Source organism: Mesocricetus auratus, unplaced genomic scaffold (genome assembly GCF_017639785.1).
Source record: "Mesocricetus auratus isolate SY011 unplaced genomic scaffold, BCM_Maur_2.0 contig_10612_pilon_obj, whole genome shotgun sequence".
Classification (NCBI taxonomy): Eukaryota; Metazoa; Chordata; class Mammalia; order Rodentia; family Cricetidae; genus Mesocricetus; species Mesocricetus auratus.
In genome coordinates, this window is record NW_024433838.1 from 29,442 (window position 1) to 41,027 (window position 11,586).

The window sequence follows — 11,586 nt, forward strand, 5'->3', positions numbered from 1 at the left end:
AAGATCCTGCATCCTGCCACATGGATTATAGCACAATATGTGGAATCTGCCCTATTAACCTGCACAACACCATGTACACTGAAGGAACCTCTGTAGCCCAGAAATTCCTTTTGCTCCCTGGGGTTGAATTTCCCTGAATTGTACTATTGTGGCTAGTGGTAGAGGGAAGCTAAATGCACTCTAGTCAAATATTTCTGAAGGATGAGCCCCCATTACCTCCTTTATACCAGTTCTAAACTGTTTGCAAACCTTGTCACACGTAACTGAATGCGGAATGACAAGTTGAGAATTTCTACAAACCAGACCTTCAGCGTTCCAACCTTCCTTCCCACTACACACCAAAGCATTGCCACTCCCCCCTGCATTAAGGCTGACACGGCATCCCCTCATAGGAAATGGGCCCCAACAAGCTAGCTCATGCACCAGGGATACATCCTGGTCCTACTGGCAAGGATCTAATGTTGTCAGGAACCAGAATGCACCTTCACATACCCACTCAATCACGCACTGACAGTACATAATTACAATTAAAATAACACACTAAACAATTTTTCAATCATGAAAGTTTTTCTATTGTAACCATTCATTCCTGTAACACAGGTGTTGAGGTATCTGACAGCTTACTTAGAGTTTTTCTTCATTGTGGATTGGTATATGTAACTGAAAACAAGCATATAGGCTTGAGGTCTAAGTTGATGGTATCATTTGGGGAGATTTAGGAAATGATGCCCTTCTGGATGAAATATGTCCCTGGGGGTAGGCATTGAGAATTTGCATCCAAACACCATTTCCAGTTCCCACTCTGCTTCATGCTGCAGGTTGAGGGTGTGAGTTCTTAGCCTGCTGCTATAGCTTCCATTCTGACACTACTTGCCATGCCACTTTCATGGTGATTCTGCATCCCTCTGGAACCAAGATGCCAAATTAAATTCTTTTTTTTCCAAACTGATAAATGACAATTTTATTTTTATGCATAAAGGTAGATGAGAAACCATTACCAGTTCTATTAAAACTGAACATTTCAATTGAAAAGCATAGTATGTATACTTCTTAAATACCATTTTCTAAAATACAGCTTTAAAACATCTAACATGCTTGTGTAATTTCAGTACAATGGCTTCAAGACCAAGTATACATATTACAAGCATCCAGACTGGATTACAAATTATCATAGTCAGCAGCAGCAGCAACATCATCATAACTTTCACATTTTCTTTTCAGCGCATTTGCTGACTCATTGGCTGTATTTTGGGATACTGTATTAGTAGTAGTTAAGAATGTTTTTGGACCCAATCAGTGATGGATTAATCAGAACATTCTGAACTGCTGATGTTGCAGGAATTGATGCTTTCACAGCAGGGGACTGAGAAGCAGGCATCTGGACTGTAAAGTTTTGTCCTGTAAGGGCCACTGGAGTGTCTACTTTAGTTGAGACAGACACAGTTTTTGGAGTTGGTGTGCCTAGTGTGGGAGTACTTGGTCTGCTAGAAACTGAACCAACACTTAACCTGGGAACTGTTATTCTTCCTGCAGGAGCAGATGCCTTTTTTCTTTTTCAAAGACTTAAGCCTATAGTTACACAGTACCTATCGGGTGGCGCTCTAGGACCTGAGTATGGCTTGATCAATGGCAAAGGGGTTTGATGTCTTTGTCTTGCAATACCTAATAAAAATCTCTCGGGGGAGGAGAGGTGAAAGACTGGTCCGCATGGCACGAATACAAATCCCTCGGGGGAGGAGAGGTGAAAGACTGGTCTGCACGGCACTGAATTGCCAATCGCACATCATCTGCATCAACAGTAGCTTTCTTGGCTTGGCTTGAATAAACTTTAGCATCATCTAGAATTGAGGTCACATATCGGAAGGCAAACTCCAACATCTGATTTATAACTCTCGGCTCATATCCTGTAATCTCCATATCCTTCAGGATCTGTGCCATCATCTGTGCACCTTTCGGCATGCTCTTGGGAGAAGCCATCTTGCCAGACTCCATGATGTCTGGTGATCAGACTTAAATCACCACCCACATTCATGTCCTTCAGTCCTGATCTTGATGCAAGTTCTTTGCCTAGAATGGTCTTTCTGACCCTGGTGTACCAGTGAGCATGATGTTTGGAAGGCCAAATTAAATTCTTGTAAGTTGACATAGACCTTATATCACAGGAACAGATAAGAAACTAAAACAAATCCCTAAACTTTTACACCTGAATTAGATATTTCAAGCAATTGAAGAGAAGTATAAAATCTAAAGGGTTACATTATCCTTTAAATTCATGGTGCAAGTGTTACAGCTCTGGAAGGAACCGTACCCTGACTGTCATGAGGCAGGCTATACCTACAGATTAGAAGTATAGGTATTGGATACCTACAGTTGTGAGGAGAAAGGAATCCTGACTGGCAGATGCCAGCCTATGCATGAAGCTGTGTTCCAGTGGGAGATGGTCTCCTGCAGGGAATAGCAATCCTGCTCCTCTCTGAGAGAGAGCCATCACAGCTACAGGCAAGAGTTTCCAAGCAGAGATGTCTGTTGCTGCCCTGCCCCACTCCCCTCAGGGAGATTCCCAAGAGGTATCCATGCCCCTCTGCTCTGCTCCAAGGGAGTTTCCCTGGCGAGATGGATGTTTTTCCTCAGTTCCACCCCAAACTGTTCCTACTCTGCTTCATTCAACTATAGCAGAAACCACTGCAGAAATCTATCAGTCTGCTTGGGCTCTGGGACTAGGTTGCTCATTCTGCTCTGTTCCCCTAAGGGAGTTTGACAACAGAGGTGTTCATTGTTTCTCTGCTCTGCCCTGCTAAGGAAGTTTCTGATCAGCTCACATGTAAGGTCTTCACCCAAAATTCATTCCAGAGATTTGCTGGCAAGGAATGGCTGCCTTTGCCAGAGTGGGAAAGGCAACTGCCAACTGAACAAGCACATGCCTTACATAGGACTTCTTGGGATGGACATCTTCCAGGAATAAAATTTTCAGGGTAGAAATTGGTTGGATTTCAATGCCTGTGCCTAACCAGTCCCAGAGACTGGCTGGACTTCATGCTCACAGTTTGCTTGGTTTCAATCTCAGTGATCAGTTGGTTTGCACTTACTTGGTCAAAAGTAGAATTTATTTCCTTGGCTCTGGATTCAGGAAAAAGATGTGTTTCTTTCATTGGTCCATTCTAACATTTTGGCTCTGGTTCAGGGCTAGAGCATTTCTTTGACTGGCTCTGGATTAGGGCAAAGAGTGTTTCTTTGGCTCTGGCTTAAGAGCAGTGTGTTTCTTTTGCTCGAGTTTCAGGGCCACAGTCTGTGTTTCACTGGTGCTGTTTGCAGGATCGGTGTGTGTTTCTTCAGCTGGCCCACTTACCCTACACACAGGGTTCACAAATTGTTTTTTTTTCATGAGTTTGCTAGTGCAAACAATATAAAAACAGATAGCATAATGCTTGAACAGATTGTTGAAACTATTCATTTTTTTCCTACAGAATAAATACTGTTTTGAAATTGATTATGTGTTAGCTAAAGACCTTACCAAATTTTTTATAATAAGAAGCCCTTTCTACACTTTTCAGGTACTCAAAGACTATTGTAATATGCAAAAGCTTGAATAGATTGAACACAAAAAAGTTTTACTCCTGTATATATAAAGGGTAAAACTTTACCACACTGACTATTTTTATAGGGTTTCAGTGAAGTATGATTTCAAAGACTACTGATAAGTGCATAGGCTAAGAAAAAAATTATTATATTCATCAGGTTTCTCTGCTGAATGTGTTCTTTTATGCCTTTGAAGTTGACTGTCACATATGAAAGCTTTACCACACTGATTACATCCATAGGGTTTTTCTCCAGTATGTGTTCTTTTATGCATTTGAAGAGTACTGTGCTGAGAAAAGGCTTTGCCACACTGATCACATACATAGGGTTTCTCTCCAGTATGTGTTCTTTTATGCACTTGAAGATGACTATGACATGCAAAAGCTTTCCCACACTGACCACATTCATAGGGTTTCTCTCCAGTATGTGTTCTTTTATGCATCTGAAGAGAACTGTGATGAGAAAAGGCTTTACCACACTGATTACATCCATAGGGTTTCTCTCCAGTGTGTGCTCTTGTATGCGCTTGAAGATGACTATGACATGCAAAAGTTTTACTACACTGATTACATTCATAGGGTTTATCTCTGGTATGTATTATTCTTTTATGCATTTGAAGAGTACTATGCTGAGAAAAGGCTTTACCACACTGATCACATACACAGGGTTTTTCTCCAGTATGTGTTCTTTTATGCATTTGAAGAGTACTATGATGAGAAAAGGCTTTACCACACTGATCACATTCGTAAGGTTTCTCTCCAGTGTGTGTTCTCTTATGCCTTTGAAGATGACTGTGACATGCAAAAGCTTTACCACACTGATCACATTCATAGGGTTTCTCTCCAGTATGTGTTCTTTTGTGCTTTTGAAAAGAACTGTGATGAGAAAAGGCTTTACCACACTGATTACATTCATAGGGTTTCTCTCCAGTATGTGTTCTTTTATGTACTTGAAGATGACTATGACATGCAAAAGTTTTACTACACTGATTACATTCATAGGGTTTATCTCTGGTATGTATTATTCTTTTATGCATTTGAAGAGTACTGTGATGAGACAAGGCTTTACCACACTGATCACATTCATAGGGTTTCTCTCCAGTGTGTGTTCTTTTATGGACTTGAAGATTTCTTTGATGTGCAAAGACTTTACCACATTGATTACATTGATAGGGTTTGTCTCCAGTATGTGTTCTTTCACGCCCTTGAAGATGACTGTCATATGCAAAGGCTTTAGCACACTGAGTATATACAGAAGGCTTCTCTCCAGTTTGTCAGTTTCTTCATGCCTGCAAGGATAATTGGCACATGTAACAGCTTTACCACATTCAACACACTGTTGAATCTTTATGTCTGGCTGAATTAATTTTACAATTTGGTTCAATTTCAAAGAGGTTATCAAATCTCAAGATTTTATCACTGTGTTTACACTCATGCTGTTCCCTTTCTTGTAGGGTTGTTTTGCATCTATGATGATACCTCTCATTGTAATATCCTTTATTACATGCTTCACATTTACAGAATCTTTTTTACTATGGGAGACTTTTTACATATTTGAAGAGAACTGGAAAAATTCAGATCTTCACCACCATTATTGCATTCATAAATTCTCTTATAGTGTGAGTCAGACTATATTTTCTAAGTGAACTAGGACAGAGTATTTACACTGTCGTAGTACCCGCAGGGCTTTTCTGCAGTGTGGGTATGTTGAAGTGAAGCTGAAAAATTAATTACTTATATATTGAATCAAATACATACTCAATGGGAAGACTGATACTTATCTTATAATTTTTTCTGAGATACAGGTATGTGATGCCTTTCTGTATACGATGTTTATATGGCTTATAAGCAGAGTAACATATGTTACACCTTGTAAAGGAAGAATAACTAATAAAAGTTTCCACATTGAATTCGCCCAGTTTGAATTTATGTTCCTCATAGACTTGTCGTATAGGGATTAAGGTTTCTCCCCAACAAGTGTCCCTTGATTCAAGACCAGAATTGCTTCTCCCACTAAACTTAACATTAGCATAGTCACAACAAGTTTATGAGTAACACTAGGTTTACTATAGACTATTTGCTTATTAGAAGGTATTGCAGATGTAGTTATTATCTCCTCAATGAATATACATTTTGTAATATGAGTAGTATGAAATAAATGGATTGACTGTTCTACAATCATGGTGCTGTGATTAAAATGGTGATATCTATTACAGCATTATTTCCCTGTCATCTTCCTTAAAAGATTGCCTTGCAAATGCAATTCAACCAACCTGAAATTGAAGTTTACAGTTTTAGAATTTAATAATAATCACTGTACTTTAAGCTGTGCTTATTTCCACTCTTGCTTTTGTTTAAAATTTCAAGGACACATAAAAATTTTTGAGAGGCACATTTGTATCATCATGCACTTGAAAAATTACCTTTCATGTCTTTTAGAACTTTGACAGTGTTCTTCCATATTATGGTCTTCCCATTTGTATCCTAAAATATAGTACAAGAAAGTATATATTACTGAAAATTAAGTAAAATTGAATTTACTGTCTTCAATTAACCATAAAACCATGACTGACTTATGACCTTATTCTTCTTACTCAATCAAATCACAGAAGAATATTAATAACCAAGGGATAGTTGTCCCTTCATTTTAAAATGTGCATGAAAATTCGGTCTTACCTATAGTAGTGAGGTTCATGTAGGTCTCAAACATCACATTTTGGTAGAGATTCTTCTGGGAAGAGTCCAGCAAAGTCCACTCTTCCCAAGTGAAGGCAACATGCACATCATCATAGGTCACTGAATTCTAAAATATCCCGGACATATGTACAACAGAAAACATGATATTTGCAATATTGTAAATGTATACTTCTTTGACAGCATAGTCATATAATTCTTATGCACTCCATACTTATTCTATTATACAGACATTATAATGTAATCACCAAGTCACTTTAGAAGGAAAGTGAATAGCATGGTCACCTCTGTCATTTTAGTATCCTTTGAACAGGATATCACCTTGCAAGAGAAATGCCTATTAACAATCAGAAAGAGAGAATTAGACAGATCAACAGTAAAGAGTACATATGAGAGAACTGCATGAACAATTACTACCTATAAAAAGGAAAGTAAGATGGACAAACTGGGTGTATTGGCCAACACCTTTACCACCAGCACTCAGAAGACAGAGGCAGGTACATTTGCCTCTGAGTTGAATGTCAGCCTAGTCTATGCAATCAGGTCTCCAGGACAGACAGAAGTACATATTGTCTCCCATGAAACAATCAGTCAAAGAAATACAAAGGAGAAAAGGAAGTCAGAGGCTTTTACTGAAGTTCCTACAAAGAGTTATGCATTCAATCCAGTTCTGTACCTATCTTCGCGAAAAGAGCAAGACGGATGGTGGTGAGCAATGGTGCAATTATTACAGCCAATGTAAGTGATGGGACAGGTATCCTCTCAAAAGTCTCTATTTTCGGGCTCAAGGAAGCCCTGAAGATACAAGGAATTAGTGTAAAAAAGAAGGGTCTTAAACAATTCTTACAAGGAACATGGAGGTTGTAACTTATAGGGGAGATGTTTGTCCCTAGGGGACGCGAAATAAATAAACAGATAAATAAATAAAAGGTGGTGACTGCCTTCAAGATTATTAAGGGAATGTATAAGACAAAAATTGTTGTTCAGATGATTGTATATTTACTTGTGTGTGTTTTGATAGCCAGGAGAGCTAAACTGAAGCAAAACTGCAGAGGATTTTGGAATTTAAAAGTTTTAAAAGACTCTTTCCCCTCTCACAGACGCCACTGCTGCAGCAGTATCAAAGATGCTGCGCCAATTTTTAGGGAAGCGAAGGTGCTACCTCGCATACTTGCAGAACAACAGGAAATTATTTTCCTCTGAAGCGGTTAGCGGAGACCTCCACACCTACTGAGGAGGGGCCAGACCAAAAAGAACATACAGGCAGAGAGATTAAAATGATTATAAAAAGAAAGTTATTAAGTATCAGGACAAGAGTCTTCACGTCCCTCATTTTTAACTAGAAACACAGAGAGGCAGAAACCTAGTGGTAAAATTCAGCAAAGGTAGGAGACTTGAAAGATTTAGCAAAATCACTCTCACGAGAGATAAGAACTTTTCAAGGTTCCTCAGATCAGAGAAATGTTCCTTTGTCAAAGGAAGAAGCAAGCACAGATCAGCCTAGGGGAAGGCACCCCTCGGGTCATGGCCGGCAGCTGGCAGGTCGGTGTCTCCAGTATAGGTTAGTGCTGGGGAAGCAACAAACAAAACAAAACAAAAAAGAGAGAGCCCCAAACCTTCCCTTTTGTTATAAAGTGCTCGTTGAGGAAGGGCAATACAAAGATATAGATCAGCAGCTAACTCTTGATAGCAGGGTACGGGCAGATTAGCCCAGCAGCCAGGAGAACTCAAAACAGACTTTCAGCCACCAGGACTCGGGCTGGAGGTTTTGGAAAAAGCAAGCAAGGAACTAAGGAGTTAGTTCAAAATTTTGTCTGTAGGCTAATACAAACATCATCTAAGGGGAGTACAGGTATGAACCTTTTGATTGAGACAGCTAGCTTATGAAAATGCTAATACCGCATGCCAGGCCATGCTAAGACCTTGTAGAAAGGAAGGCGGCACAAATGAGTCTGTTAAAGGTTTGTTCGGATGTCAGACTGGCAGGAACTTAAAAAAGTCCAGGGTGCAGGAGAGAAAAACGGCAGCAGGTAACCTACAGCAGGCCAGCCCAGGCCCAAAGGCCAGGGGCGAGGAAGGTCAGAGCCAGAGCCTAGGAAGCTCACAGCCTTGAGAGCTGCTGCCATGGCTGACGCCCAGACAAATGTATAGAAATGCTATTAATACAGCCAGTCAGAAACTGTTTTAAGACCTTATAGAAAAAAGACTACATGGATAAATTTGGATTTGTTCAGATTTTGGATGCTCATAATTCAACTATATGGCTATAGCAAGAGACTTCAATTAAGAACCTAAGCAAGAGGATAGATGAAAGAGATGTGTATATGATCTGGGTGTATAGGCGTGGTCATGCCAGTATATATGGAATGTGACGTGTAAATGCGTGAATGTTGATGAAAGCAACTGTTCTAATTGCCTTGGATATGATTAAAAGGATACTTAAATCACTTTGAATATAGTTAAAAAGCTACCTAAATTGCTTTAGATAGGGCCAAAAGCAGCATCCAGCCAGTCAGGTCAGTGTCTTAACAGGAAAGATGAAAGATTTAAGCCTTCAGAGCCAATCAATAGAAAACACCAGAAGCTTACGGCATAGCCTAGGAGCCAAGAAAATATGTATGGATTATTCTATGAAGTTTAAAACGAGAGGATACAGAGATCCTCCTAAATTTTTTATGGTTAACAAAAAAGATAATCTAGCAAATAAAGTTAATACATGATTTAAAAAAAAGTTTTTTCAAAGAACTGCCTCTTCGTCAGGCCCCACCCACAAAGGTGTCTGTGTAAATGCAAATTAGAGCATGTCAGCTAAGATGCAAACGAGGCCTTGTCAGCTAGTGAGAGGCTTAATGGTTGGATCCAAAAAGACTACTTGCAAATTTTGAGTGATTTTTCAAGTTATTTGGGACATTTGTTATATTCTAATAAAAATTAAACCATACTTGGGACATATGTTATAGTCTAATAAAAATTAAACCTCAATTTAAAAAATTAAAAAAGATAACTTACAATCTGACAATCTTTTAAGCGATTTTTCAAAAATTGTTGGGAAATATTCAATGGTTGTGTCCTTTAAAAAAGGTTCTAAAAGAAAATAGTGATCCCAATTCACCTGGGGGGTTGACTAAGGAAGGTAACAAGGTCAGGTGTTAGAAAGTATAGTCTGGCATCAGCAGATGTTATATTCACAATACAAAACCATGGGAAGTTCATGCTGTTTCCCCAGCCAAAGTGTTAAATCCTTATTTTAAAGCATTAGCCTGTATGGTGTGGAAATACCATATGGAATCTGGGAGATATTTTGACAGAGAACAAAGCATAATACTGTTGTGCCAGGTTTACGGGTTCCCAGAGACCAACCTAAGGAATTGACAGTTCTGATGCAAAGGAAAAAGGTTCTTTACTTCAGGCTGGTCAGATTGCATTTCTCTCCAAGACAGAGGAGATGAGATGCTCACCAGCAGAGCATAGACGACCCAGAACAGAAGATCAGAGAGGAAATAGAAACCAAGGAATAAAAGACCCATCCAACAAAGACAAACTGAGAAATAGACATATAGAGCCACAATCAGCTTAAAACCAGCATAAGAACAAAATCAGCAACAACCAGAGTAATGTTGCTATCAGATTCTAGCTATCCTACTGCACCAAGTCATGAATATTCCAACACAGATGAAGCACAATTGGGTTAACATCAATTTTATAAAGATGATAGACCTGAAAAAGGAAGTGAATAAATCCTTAAAGAAAGCAGTGAAAGAATAATAAAATCTCATTAAAAAAACAATCAGTTGAAGGAAATGAATGAATCTCTTCAAGACCTGAAAAGGGAAATAATTGCCACTGAAACATGCAAACTTAATGGATTCTGGTAATGAAAATCTAGATAATCAAACAGGACATACAGAGGCAAGCTTCACCAAAAGAATCCAAGACATAAAACAGAATTTCAGTCTTTGAAGGTATGAAAGAAGAAATAGCTACATTGACAAAGAAAAGTTTAAAACTAAAAATTTCCTGAAACATAACATCCAGGAAATCTAGAACACTATGAAATGACTAAACCAAACAAAACAGAACACAAAGAGAAGAATCTCAGCTCAAAGTCTCAGAAAAAAATAGTATCAAAGAATTCATAGTGAAAACATTTTCTAACCAAAAAAGTACACAGTGATGGGAAGATTTCCACAGATCTACAATAATGACACAAACTGGCAATCTAAGCAATAGATTCAATGCCCTTCCCAGATAATGACTACCTTGTATGCCATCCTAAAGCCTTCATCCAGTGGCTGATGGAAGCAGAGGCAGACACCCACAGCTAAACACTGAATTTTTGAATTCCTGGAAACCCAGTTTCAGAGACGGAGGAGTGAAGACCAAAGGGGTCAAGACCAGGCTGGTGAAATCCACAGAAACACTGCCCTGAACAAGGGGAAACTCATGGACCCAGACTGATGGCTGAGAAACCAGCATTGGACTGACCCAGACCCCCTGAATGTGTGTACAGTGGGGAGACCTTGGTAATCTGATAGTAGATCAGTACTTATCCCTGTTATCTGAATGGACTTTGGCTTTGAATTGTTTGGTCTCTGAGGGAAGGGCAACAGCTGTTAAAAGACATTTGATAATAAGTGTCGCTGGATTAATCCAATCTATATATTTTTAAAATGCCTTGACTTCAAAATTTAAGTCTAAGGACAAGTTGCTTTGTAAAAGGGGTTCTGTTTTTGTTTCCACAGATAATGAAAAGCTTTGAATTCCTTCTAGACTAATTTGGTTTGATCAAGCAAGACTCGCTGAAGCAGTGGCCCAGGTCATCCAACATCCAAAACAGCTGAGGCCATGCAGCCTTGCAGACTACTACAGCCAGGATTTGGCCAGGTTTCTGAGTTTTCTCAGGATCCCACCACGGTATTTTCAGTGACCACAAACAGCAGGAAGCAGTTTAGAGAGAACAATACACACATTCCCAAGTATTGTTTTTTTTTTTTTATTTAAATGGTGTTGGTTGTAAATGGTTAGTGACCACAGCCAATCGCTTTTTAAAAGAAAAAGGGAAATATGATATAGAAATGAATACTTTGCATTGGTATTGATTTTGATTTATTGATACAAATTTAGGTAAATTTGTTAAAGGTACAATTTTACACTTGTTTAGATATTGTATTTATACAGCTCATTAAAATGTATAATTAAATACAGATGATAGATAGTTACCTATAATAGTCAAAACTTATGTTAGTTATATTTTCTAGATATATTTCAAGTGGATAGATGTTCTTTAAACCTTTTAAAGACCTATAAAACATGGCAT

The 11,586-nt window shown here is 38.8% G+C and overlaps 1 long non-coding RNA gene across 1 annotated transcript; it reads right to left on the reverse strand.

The window, feature by feature from the left end:
* Window positions 1-548: 548 nt before the first annotated feature.
* Window positions 549-10,250, reverse strand: LOC121138518. Its single transcript, XR_005875481.1, has 3 exons — window positions 6,252-10,250; window positions 5,999-6,059; window positions 549-905 (listed from the first exon to the last, which is right to left on the reverse strand). It is a non-coding gene; the product is annotated as an uncharacterized LOC121138518 (long non-coding RNA).
* Between the last annotated feature and the right edge of the window lie 1,336 nt (window positions 10,251-11,586).